This window comes from Pan paniscus, chromosome 19 (assembly GCF_029289425.2).
Source record: "Pan paniscus chromosome 19, NHGRI_mPanPan1-v2.0_pri, whole genome shotgun sequence".
In the NCBI taxonomy this organism is placed as follows: domain Eukaryota; kingdom Metazoa; phylum Chordata; class Mammalia; order Primates; family Hominidae; genus Pan; species Pan paniscus.
Window position 1 is genome coordinate 28,031,321 of NC_073268.2, and position 11,364 is coordinate 28,042,684.

The 11,364-nt window shown below is 49.4% G+C and overlaps 1 long non-coding RNA gene across 1 annotated transcript; it reads right to left on the bottom strand.

The window, feature by feature from the left end:
• Positions 1-538: 538 nt before the first annotated feature.
• LOC117976503 (uncharacterized) lies at positions 539-7,120 on the bottom strand. The gene is made up of 3 exons (XR_008621615.2): positions 6,434-7,120; positions 3,662-3,694; positions 539-2,897 (listed from the first exon to the last, which is right to left on the bottom strand). It is a non-coding gene; the product is annotated as an uncharacterized LOC117976503 (long non-coding RNA).
• Positions 7,121-11,364: the final 4,244 nt, after the last annotated feature.

An 11,364-nucleotide genomic window follows, 5' to 3' on the forward strand; every position in this document is an offset into this window, starting at 1 on the left:
CAATGTCAGAATGGAACCAAAGAATTGCCTGCACTGCAACCCCTCCTCATTGCTCTGCCATAAACCCCCAGAGCTCAGGGAGCCCCCGGGTGCCCCCGACTGGCACCCCTGCAGCCGACCACACTGCGGGCACCATCCAAGCGCTCCCCTCGGCCATTCATCCAGGGCCACGGGGTCCTCCAGCTGCCCGCACTCATGCCGCCGCCTTTTGCTTTTGCTGGCATAATGTATGCCCCGTGCTGCCGCCCCAGTCACTCAATCCCGGCCGGTCTGCGGAGGCAGAGATAGTCCTTAATGAGAAGAGCCTGGGCTTTATCTGCTTTCTACTTCAGCCATTATCTCCCCCAGTCTACAGACACGCAGTTACCTCTGACAATAACGCTCAGAGGCAACAAATGCTGATGAGTTTTCTATGCAGTCCGCACAATAAGTCTATCAAAACAACCTCAGAAAATTATGAACCCCCGTGACAGACAAATACAACCGGCTTCGGCATGAATTTAGAGCCCCAACGCTATGTTTCTTTTAATTCTTCAGGCTTCCCTTATCTCTGCTGTTCCTCTTCTGGTGAGGAGATAACAGTAATTCTTCTCTGTGCTGGGTTGTTTTTTTTTTTTTCTTTCCCTGCCCCCCTTGCTTTTTTTTTTTTTCCACCCACTGAGTGAGATGTTTTCCATGTCTTTCTGCTTGCTAAAGATAAAGGGTTAAAGACCAACTTATGTTGGGTGCTGGGGAAGGGGGGAGGGGGCAGGGGAGAGGGGAAAAAAGTAATCAGCATTCAAGAGATTGCTATCGGAGAAACCGCGCAGAGAACAGTAATTTTGCTGGCTTCGGCGAGGGTTCTCTCCACTCCACCCCCCCTTTTTTATGAATGCACATAATGCCTGGAGTGTTGGGGGCAGATAAAAGAATTAGCAGCAGCCAGGGGGACGGAGGCCTGGAGAACAGGGGAGAATTAGAATGTCTATCTTTGTCTCTTCCGGCTCATCCAACCAGCAGAGGCTCCCGGCTCGTAAACAATTTAATCTTTTTGCTACAGTTAAAATACAAAGACAGCAAGCCTCCTTCTTCCAAATGGAAAAGGGAGGAGGAGCAGGACAGGAGGAGGAGGATTGGGTTGGGGGCTTGTCGGGGGACATGGTGTGGGATGAGGGAGAGGGAGCTAGAAAAGGGCTGACACCACAAACTTTCCTGCTGCCTGCTTAACCCGTTGGCCCTTGAGACCTTAGAACTGCCAACACTGTCCCCGCTGGGGGACACATACAACCCCGGCCTGGTTGGGTCCAGCCAACCTCCCAGGCAGGAGGCTCAGCCACTGGGGGTGGGAGTCTTGCTCCTGTCAAGGGGCCCTGGTTCCTGTCTTCCTGGGAGGTGGCAGCTGTTGGCTGTCCCAGGATTCTGCCCTTGGTCATCCCACTGTCAAGGTCTGTCCTTTTTTCTCCTCCTCTTCCTTCCTGTCCCACTGGCTTGCTCTTCTCCTGAGCCTAGGCTCTGGTGAGAGCTCTCAAGTCATGCCTTCTCTTCCCCACCAGGATAGGGACTCCTGTGGTGGCTCTGCCCACATGCTCCCCACACAGGGCAAGAGTGGGGCTCACTGCATAGAATGGGGGCTCCAGCTCTTCAATTACTGCCCAAGACCCGCCACGGAGAAAGGCTGAGATGGGATATAAGCATGCATGTGTGCCTCCATCTCTCTTGCTATCTTACATACACACACAGTGGGATGGACAGAACTCGAGGGAAGAATGCCACTTCGAAGGAGGTGGAGCCCTTCTGAAGACAGATCATTTGGAGGGACCTGAAAGTTAACCAGAATAAAGAAGCCTCCCGAGGGGCTCTGCGGGTAGAAGATTAGAGGAAGGCGCACCCTTCCAACCCAGGAAGGCCCGTGGCCCATGCAATTGATCTGCTGGGCATCCTCAGGGTCGATTCTATCCCCATTGCTTGAGGTACCCCCAGAGTGTGGGTTGTTTTAGCCATTCTGGCTGGACCCTTGTCATGTGCAACATGAAAAGTCCAGTTTTCACAGGGCCAAGTTGGAGGCTGGTTTCTCTTCTCTGCCCTTGGAGTGCCGAACCCAATGTACTGGCCTTGAATGTACTGCCCTCTCTTGCTTGGGAGCTCTGAAAGGTCTTCCTCACCTCTGGACACCCGAGCCTAGCACAATGCCTGGCCAAGCTTGCCAAGTGCTTGCTAGGTGAAAAAAGGTAGATGAATAGACAAGCGAATGAATGAAGTCAAATCAAACAGGGCAGGTGGTGGAGGGGTGGGTGAAAGAGGAGCTTCCTGGGGCACCAGACACACACTTGAGGAGAGACCACTCAGGAAAAGGATGAGGGCAGAAGCAACAAGAAAGGAGAGCTAAGGGACCACAAGGAGAAGGACAGGGTGTGGTCCAGGGAGCTGGTCGGTCTCTTCATCCCAGGTCTCTTCATCCCAGGCTCCATCGGCTGAAGCCATTCCCAGGAAGGCATGCAGGAAAATCATGAGCCTTGGGGTCAAGGGATCTGGGTTCTGAGCCACAGTTCCCCATCTGTAAAATGGAAATAGTCATGACCTCTATCTTACAGGGTTGGATTGGCACATAGCAGGGACTCAGCATGTGTTGGTCACACTAAAGAGACGATGTAGTTCCTTGTAATGACAAGCATAGCAGACACAATAAACCAAGGATGTCAAAACCACAAAACCATCTCGAAGCTCCACAGAGATGCTTTCATTTGTTATTATTATTTTCTTAGTTATCCTTCCACTGCCCTTTACTCCTTGGAAAACAGGCTGGACTGAACCACAAAGTGAGGGATAAAGCTGCTTCCTCCAGCTCCTGTGTCTCCTCTCAAGGCTGGGGAGTGCGGAGTTCAGGAGAAGATCTTTGAGGACTCCGTGGAGGTGGAGTTCTGGCCAAAGGAAGTGGATGTAGTAACCAGCTCTTTCTATAGCTTTGCAGATCATGCCCAGCCTTCTCTCTTTCCCTTTTGGTTGCTTCATGTCTCTGATCTGGGCCAAGCTCTCCTTCCAGTCCCAATTTCAAGCCCCACTGAGACACGCACCCTTCCTCACCCTCAACTCCAATATTCCCCCATGTGGTTAAGCAGACATGGGAGTGGAACATGGGTATGAACACAGGCTTGTATAAACAATATTTAAATTATAATTGAATGTTTAACATTTATATCCTACAATCTGATATCAATTATTTTCAAATGTACATTAAATATTTATCATCTTGATCATATCCTAAGCCAGGATATCCCAAATTGTCCACATATCAGAGTCACTTGGGCAGCTTTAAAAAACATTAGTTCTGAGCCCAAGCCTGGAGATTCTGATCAGTGTGTGTGTGTGTGAGACAGACTGAATTTTGGATTTGAGGGGCAAGAAAGTAGATTTCTAAAAAGATCCCAGGTGATTCCATTGAGAAGCCTGGTTTGAGATCTGCTATCTTTAGCCACAAAGAAATGGGCTTCATTTTCTGCATTAATTCAATAAATACTTTCTGAGCACCTGCTATTTGTCTTCATGTGTGTTGGGAGGGGAGGAAGTGAGGGGAAATTAAAAAAAAAAAGAAGCATGGGGTACAATAAAGCAGTCTAGAAATCTCGCTATAGATCCCCACTCCCCAGCTTCAATCCAAAAACCCCACCCATCAGTGATTTCTCACCTTCTGAAATCCACAGGGCTTGGTGCTTGTTCTCTAGTTGGGAATAGAGCAGGAACACACATTAATTAAGGATCTACTAAGTGCCAAACACTACATGAAGGATTTAACTGTACATATGATCACATTTAATCCTCACAAAATCCTTAGTTGGTAGCCGTTATTATTTGCATGTTATTAATGAGGAGATAGAGGCACAAAGAGGCTGAGGAACTCACACAAGTTCCCAAAGCTATAATATAAAGTGCAAAGGTCATCTCCGCCCTCCCCGTTCCCCTAAAATTGTATACTGCCTAAGCACAGGGCTTCTAATTCTATTTCTTTGTTATTAATCACAGTGCCTAGCATTCAGTCATCCATTCAGAAAAACTGATAAATCACCCACTGTGTGCAAGGCACTAAACTGTGCGGGATAGTTATATAAGACCCTGGCCTGAAGGAACGTAGAGTTTAGGAGGGAATGCAGGTAATTGCACAAATAACTCAGAAGCAAGGAGAGAGGCAGCAGCAAGTGATCGGAATTCGGTAGAGATTCCTTCCAGCTTCAGGGACTCAGAATCTCAGAAATCCAGGGTCCTTGGCAAACATTAAGGTCTTATTTCATCAGAGAGGTGAAGCACCGCACCCAAGGTCACACAGCTGGATGCGCCATCAATACGTGATGAATTGAATGAGATTATTCACCAACTCCAATTACATCTTAACCACTAATAACTTGGCTCTGGCTCACCTAATGGGATTTCCTCCTTGGACATCAGCCTTCCCTTCCCCCTTCCATTGACATCGGCCAATTAGAGAAGGGCAGGTGCTGTGATTGGGGTCACAGTGAGTGGAAGAGAGGGAGAGGACCACAGCTCACTCCCATTCTAGGCTGAGAAGGTGATCAGTTTCGGGTGCTCACAGCCTCTTATGATGGAGAGTCTGGGAGAAGCTCACCCACGTGGAGAGGGGGCAGATTTGGAAGTCCAATTCCCCTGCCACGAATGCCCAGGAAACACCTGCTTTGGACTCAGCACCCATTATACTCTGAGACCAGCAGGCATAAGGAGAGATGTGCGGCCACATGCAGAGACTTTCAGGCAGATCAACAAACCTGAAACGGACATAGACAAGGAGAGAAAAACTACCACAAGAAATACACATATGCATGGGAATAAACCAGGTATACCCCTACACAGAACCACAAAACTAGCTTCTGAGGGTCACAGAGACCCAGAAAGTCAGGCAGCCAGAGACACAGACACTAAGGGATTCTTAACAGAGCCAGATCTCCATTCATTTACTCCACAGAAATGTACTAGGCTCCTACTATGTGCACACATGGGAAGATAAAAGACAGTCTTTGCCCTCACAGAGCCCATGGTCTGGTAGGAGAATTCCAGCATGGAAATGGATATTACAATACAGTAAGCAAAAAACACAAAGATGAAAAGACGAGGCCCAGAGAAGCACAAGAAGAGAGCCAGGATTAGAAAAAGACATACAGACACCCAGAGGTGCCAAGACAGAACAAGGCAGAAGCGGAGACACACAGGTGCTCAGAACGAGAGCCACAGACAGATGTTCACAGATGCACACACATGCAGACACACACGTGCACATGCCAACACCTCTGCTGTACAGGAGAACAGAAGAAGGCCTCTTCCCGGGACCCTCCCTCAGCAGATCTCAAGCTTTCCCTTGTGGGAATGCCGGGGTTGGAGATAGCTAAGCTTTCTTCTTGAATGGTACACAGGCCCATGTGGGGCAGGAGTCAGGCCCTGATGCAGGCAAACAGATCTGGAGACGTGTGGGTAGATGACAGGAAGATGGCAGCTACTGGGGCTGCCCTCCATCTCCCAACTGTCCTGGGAGCCAAGGCCAAGGGCCCTGGTCCTGCAGACTCTGAGGCACAGCCCAGCTGTAGCTATGATGGCAATGCTTGGGCCAGCATAACCCTCCTTCAACCCGAGAGCCCCTCTGCTGGCCCCCTTGCAGAGGAAGTTACTCTCCCAATCTTAAGCAAGTCCTTAGAGCTCAAATTCTGCGGGTCTAGCTTAAAGCCCTCCCGCTGCAGCTTAAATTCAACTCCAGTGTAAGAGTGTCGGAGCTCAAGGCCCCAGAATAGGTGCTACCAGGAGAGATGCCAGCTTCATGGTGATCCCAGCTCAGGAGCCTGGCCTGCTGGAAGGTACCTACAGCAGCACTCCCTCAAGAGAGGCGCTGGGCCCACCTCCACCACACTGAAGCTAAGTCGGGTGTGGGGATTTGCTCAAGATTCCACAGGGGTGGATTTGGAAAGGGTCTCGACTCCTCAAGCCACACGGCTTCCCCTGACAGCATCCGACCCCTGGTTCCTAGTAGACTGGGGTGGGCCCCTAGGGGACCTCAACACAAGAGGTTGACCCCTGCCACAGCCCACACACAGGGGGTTGAAGAGGGTTTGGGTGTGGTTCTGGGAAAGAGGAGGGGGATGAGGACGTGAGCCCGCCCTGGCCACCCCACACTACCCTCCACGCCCCCAACAGCACAGGGTGGGACACCCAACAAGCTGGCCACACCCCACCTGCCACCCTGCCTGGCTGCCTCTTCTCACCACTTGAGCCCCGGGTGGCCTACTTTCCTCCGCCTCCTCCCGCACACCGTTTCCTTCCGTCCAATACATTTGCTGGGGGGACGTCCTCACTTAGCTCAACACTGAGGTGTGGTGGTGACAAAAAAACCACAAAACCTTAGGGAGCTGGCGGGCTGGCGAGGGAGGGGCGAAAGTGGCCGACCGCCAGCAAGTAACCCCACCAGTGGCTCCATCAAGGGCAGACAGGACTCGGAGAGGAAGAAGTGGCGCCGCAGGGGCTCCCCCGTCCCCGTCCTCCGTCCCAGCGTGGCTGTCCCTTGACCCCGCTGACCGCCCAGCCCCTAGGAGCTGGCCTCGCGTGCACAGCCCCACAGGCCGCCCTGCAGAGAGCGCATGCGCGCTGGGGCCCTCCGGGCGGGGGTGCGCGGGTGGGGCGGGGTCGCACTGGCGGCCTCCGGAGACTGTGCACAGCGCGCCCGGCGTGCACCACGCACCGGGCCTGTCCCCCGGATGTTAAGTGCAGGGCCCACGCTTAAGTAGCAATTAAGGCTGCCAGGGAAGAAAGAGAAGACCAAACCGCCTGTTTATTTCCGTCCCTGACCTCCCCCATCACACACACCTCTTAGTTGGAAGAAAAGAGGGAAGGAGTGAGAGAGAAAGGAAAAAAAAAAAGTAAACCAAACCTCACTGCAATTAGGAGTGCGGGCTGGGGAAAAAAAGATATGCATTAAATGGATGTTTCTGCACAAAAACCCCAGGCTGACAACATCTCTGGCCTTGTAAGGGGGAAATGACTGTGCCTCGGTGTTTACATAGCCGAAATCAGGGGGAATTATGCTGTCATACTGACAACTGTAGGAGGACAATTTTAAAATTACACCGTTCAACACCTTTAATGATTTGTAACAGAAGAGGTGTGGCTACTCCTATTAAATGTGTTGCCAAATCAATAAAAGGGATAATTGGAGTTGTTAGAGCAAATTATAGCAGCGTCTCTTCTGTTGCCGTACAATGTTCCCTTGTAAACTGCTATTACAGGCAGCGCCGTATTTCTCTCTTATTTGGCCGCTTTGTAATGAGTTGGCATTTTGCAGCATAATAGTTCCACTTTCTTTTATGGAGCTCTCACTTTAACTTTTTCTCCTTTGTGCAGCCTATAATTTCCTTGCCCTCCCTGCCTCCCTGCCTGTTTTCAGAGGTGGCCACACTGCCTGTCAGCAGCCTCTGGGTGATACTATATTATTTCACATTATTATCAGGCCTTTTCAATCGGCAGTCAGATGGGGTTGAGGGGTAGATGGGTCTGAGGGGATGGGGATACAGAAATGAGGGAAAGAGGAGACGGGGCCAGGAGGAGAACTAAAAAAATTTACAGAAATAGAAAGGAGAGGGTACAAGGGGGCACGAGGTTGGCCTTGCTCCCAGGGGTGGGGGCCTGGCCCTTTAAACACAGGACTTTCAAGAGCCTTCAGAGCAGAGACTCTAGCTGTTGCTTTAGCTGTTGGGGTGAGGGGGTGTATAGTGCCCTGCCAGACCCCAGATTCACTCTCAGCACCCCAGAACCTCTGACTCTCCCTGCTCATAAAAACAAAACAGTTAGGCCGGGCACAGTGGCTCACGCCTGTAATCCCAACACTTTGGGAGGCTGAGGCTGGTGGATCACCTGAGGTCAGGAGCTCAAGACCAGCCTGCCCAACATGGTGAAACCCCGTCTCTACTAAAAACACAAAAATTAGCCAGGCGTAGTGGCATGCACCTGTAGTCCCAGCTACTCGGGACGCTGAGGCAGGAGAATCACTTGAACCCAGGAAGCAGAGGTTGCAGTGAGCCGAGATTGTGCCACTGCACTCCAGCCTGGACGACAAAGCAAGGAGTCCATCTCAAAAACAAAAAACAAAAAAACTGATAAACAGCTCAAAACTAAGAAGCTGTTGATTCTCTCCGTTCCCTCAGGCACGAAGAGCTTAGGCAGGGCCACAGGAAGGGTGTGGGGCTGCACCCCTGGGAGCATTTTGGGACTCCCAGATGGATGGATCTTAGGGGATGGACAAGACATTCCCACTGCAGACAAAGCCTAAAGCCACTGGGAATGCTGAGGCACCGTGGTCCTGGCTGAGGCAGGTGATGAAGACTATCATAGGCCTGTTCCTGGTAATGTATCAGCTGCTCTAAACAGAGCACTGGGCCAGGAGTCCAGAAGCCTGGTTCCAGACTTGAAGGAGCCTCCTCGCCTCACCCACCTTCAGGGCTTGCCCCTGACTGGAAAGGACAGAACCCTTGGGCAGCTGGAGAATAATCTGGCTGTGTATATCATTCAGTTCCTGAGACAGCAATAAAAGCCCGGGCCCAGACAAACTTCACTCAGTCAGTCCCTGTGCTGGGCTGCAAGACAATCAATCTGAATTACCAAGAGGTCTCAATGAGAGACAATTGGAAAAGAAATGCCATTTTATTACTTCCATGGAGCTGCCATCCCTGGAACCCATCTGCTGCCAAGCAGCGCAGCAGCAGGACCCGCCACGATGAGCAGATAAGACTTGATGGTGGACAAATAAGATTCATTTGCAATGAGCAGCAGCAATTTGCTTGCCAACAATGAGCAAAGCCCTAATTCTCTTTGGTAGGTTCCTTGTGGCCTTTTGAGTGTCCTCTTTTTTCCATCCTTCATGATTCAAGGTAACTTTTTCCCAAGGAGGAAAATGAAAGTCAACCTGCCTGAGTGCAACCAGAGGAAGTTTGGGATTACTGAGTTTCAGTAAATACCATTTAGCATGTGACAGATTTCCAGGTACCAGTCACCAGCTTCTTAATTTAAACAATAATCAGTCCCATAAAGTCCCAGCAAAATGAAAACATATGAACAGTTCCATAGCATCTGCTTTTAAAAGGAGCTGACATTTTTCTTTATACTAGTCTATGCCAACAATGCTGCAATTCAACCAATAGTTAACTGTCAATCCCACCAATGTGTCTCCTCTGTTCCAAGCACTGTACTGAGGTGCTGGGATCCAGTGGAAAATGAAACACCATTGCTGCTCTCCTGGAGCTGATATTCTGATGTCCATCCGATAATAATAACAACGACAATAGTCATAACACAGCAATCCTTACACTAGAATTGTGTAAAAGCAACAGCAAAATGTTTTCACTCATCATCTCATCAGAGGCATTGGGGTATGGTGAAAAGAGCATTGAAGAATCAGGAAATGTGGCTTCTAGCTCCAGGTCTGCAACCTGAGGGCACCTTCCCTCTCAGAGCCTCAGTTTCTTAATTTGTAAACTGGAGGTGTACATGTTAGTCTGTTCTCACACTGCTATAAAGAACTACCTGAGACTGGGTAATTTATAGAGAGGTTTAATTGGCTCACAGTTCTGTAGGCTATACATGAAGCATAACTGGGAGGCCTCAGGAAACTTACATTCATGGAGGAAGGTGAAATGGAAGCAGGCAAATGGCAGAGCAGAAGAGAGAGAGCAAAGGAGGAAGTGCTACACACTTTTTTTTTTTTTAGACGGAGTCTCACTCTGTCGCCCAGGCTGGAGTGCAATGATGCAATCTCGGCTCACTGCAACCTCTGCCTCCCGGTTTCAAGCGATTCTCCTGCCTTAGCCTCCTGAGTAGCTGCGATTACAGGTGCATACCACCACGCCCGGCTAATTTTTGTATTTTTAGTAGAGACAGGGTTTCACCACGTTGGTCAGGCTGGTCTCGAACTGCTGACCTCGTGATCCACCCGCCTTGGCTTCCCAAAGTGCTGGGATTACAGGCGTGAGCCACCGCACCCGGCCTGGAAGTGCTACACACTTCTAAACAATCAGGTCTCATGAGAACTCTACCACGAGACAGCACTAATGGTGCTAAACCACTAGAAACCGCCCTCATGATCCAATCACCTCCCACCAGGCCCCTCCTTCAACATGTGGAGATTACAACTTGACATGAGATTTGGGTGGGGACACACCATATCAGTGTATTTACTTATTCAACAAATATGCACTGTGGATCTACTATGTGTCAGGCACTACATTAGGCACTAGAGATGCAAAATGAGCAAGACAAGTGTAGGGCTTGCTCCTATGGATCTTACCGTCTAGTAGCAGAGACAGACATCAATCAAACAATCAGCATATAATTACAGAATATAAGATAAATGCTGGGAAGGAGAAGACACGAGCTTTTGTAATAGCTAAAACCTGGAAACAACTCACATGCCCAAAAGAGACCAGAGTGGCTGAAGTACAAGGGACAGAATGATCTTAGATGAAGCTGGAGAGGCAGGCAGGAGTCCTGGGAAAGCAGGAATAGGTCAAGGATTTGGCCCTTGATCCAAAGGGCAAGGGAAAGCTATAGAAGGGTTTTAAGCAGGAGAGCAACAGGACCGAAATGCTATGTTAGGAATACTCTTTGCTGCAGCTGTACTGGACAGAAGGGATTGGAGAGGCCCAGAGCAGGAAGAGCGAGGTTGGGTAGGAGTTCTGCACAGTGACCCATGAGAGCATAACAGTGGCTTGCAATAAACAAATGAAAGGATGCTCAACATCATTTATCATCAGAGAAATGCAAGGTACAACCCCCATGAGATTCTACTACAGACCCATCAGAGTGGTTAAATTTTACAAGACTGACCGAGACTACCAAGAAGGGTTGATGAGGTTGTGAAGCACCCGAAACTTACATACACTGCTGGGGGGAATGTAAATCAATGTAACTACTTTGGAAAAAAATATTTGGTAGTACCTTTTAAAGCTAAAAATAAATGTACTCTATGACCTAGCATAATGTCCGCTAAAAGACACAAGCTTTATTTGTAATAGCCGAAAGCTGGAAACAACTCAAATGTCCACCAGTTATAGAATGAACAAATAAATTATGGTCTATTCACATAATGGAACATTATGCAGCAGTTAAAAAGAACAAACGACTGATTGATGCATGCTACATGGGTGAATCTCACAACACAAGGGAGGACACGCTGCATGGTGCTATTTATATGAAGTTCAAAAACAGGCAGAAGGAATCTGTAAGAATAGCAGTCAGGATAGCTGTTATCCTTGGGAGGGGTAATGGCTGTAGGGAGGTAGAAGAAACCTGCTGTAAAGCTGGGAATGTATAGCTTGATCTCAGCAGTGGTTATCTGGGTGTAAAACTTCA